Source organism: Mus caroli, chromosome 17, assembly GCF_900094665.2.
Source record: "Mus caroli chromosome 17, CAROLI_EIJ_v1.1, whole genome shotgun sequence".
NCBI lineage: Eukaryota > Metazoa > Chordata > Mammalia > Rodentia > Muridae > Mus > Mus caroli.
The window spans coordinates 24,621,648-24,622,990 of NC_034586.1; positions in this window are offsets into that span (position 1 = coordinate 24,621,648).

The following is a 1,343-nucleotide window of genomic DNA, read 5'->3' on the forward strand; positions in this document are numbered from 1 at the left end:
TCAGCGGCCAGACCGGAAAAGGAACGCAGTTGGTGTTCTTAACCACTAAGCCATCTCTCCAGCCCCCTGGTTTTGTTTTTTTGGGACAGGGTTTCTCTGTGTAGCCCTGGCTGTCCTAGAACTCACTCTGAACCAGGCTGGTCTCAAACTCCGAAATCTGCCTGCCTCTACCTCCCAAGCACTGGGATCAAAGGCATGAACCACCAGGGCTGGCTTCATCTTATTATTTTTCTTTTTGTAATAGCATTTCTTCTATGTGTGTGTGTGCACATGTTTCTCTTGGCTGTATGTGTACCACACATGTGCATGTGCCCATGAAGGCTAGATGAGGGGTGAGATGCCTTAGAGCTGAAGGGTGGGTGATACGGAAGCTAAGGACTGAACCTAGGTCCTCTGCAAGAAGAAAATGCTCTTAACTGATCACTGAGCCTTCTCTCCAGCGCCTTTTTGTAACTTAAAAAGAATTACATTCATTTGTGGGCCTGTCTCTGTGTCTGTGGCAGAGATGCTCGTGACACCGTGGAGAAGCCAGAGGACATCCTTTGAGAGTTGGTTCTCTTCTCTCCCTGTGTGGTTCTCGAGACCCAGCTCCTATCGGAGCCTTTATTGCTGAGATATCGTTATTTATACAAGGTCTCTCACTGAACCTGGTACTCCAGAGTTGGGCCAGACTGGCTGGCCAAGCCCCAGAGAACCTCCTCAGGGCTGGGATTCCAGGGGTGTGCCTTCATACTTGGCTTTCCTATGTGGGTGCCAGGTCCCCATGCTTGAGTGGCAGGCACATTACCCACAGAGCCACCTCCACAGCAACTCAGAAAACAGGTGTTGAATGAGTGTGTGAGCAGGTCCTCCCGTGGTGTTTGGTTCTTGCGTTTAACTCATTGTGAGTTAGAAGAGCCCAAAGGAACAAACTGCAGCTGCTGCCTGTCCCCTGGAGGGAGCATCTGATGGGTACTTACTGTGCACGGGTACCAAGTTCAGCACTTCTCACATTGTCTCATTCACTGTTATTCTCTGGGGAGAGAACTGACTTCTGTAAATCCACCCTCAAATGACCTAACCCAGTCTAAACCACCCCTGTAACCTCCTATTGCAGAACCCACTGGTGTCTGCCCTCTCTCCCGCAATGAGCAGTACGCTCACCTGTTTACAGCAGTATTGAAAGTCCCCCTCGATTGGCTTGGTGTGATAACCTAGTCTGCCTATACTTGAAATGACATACTCATTCATTCTTTCTTTTTTTCTTTTTTTTTGGTTTTTCGAGACAGGGTTTCTCTGTGTAGCCCTGGCTGTCCTGGAGCTCACTTTGTAGACCAGGCTGGCCTCGAACTCAGAAATCCGCC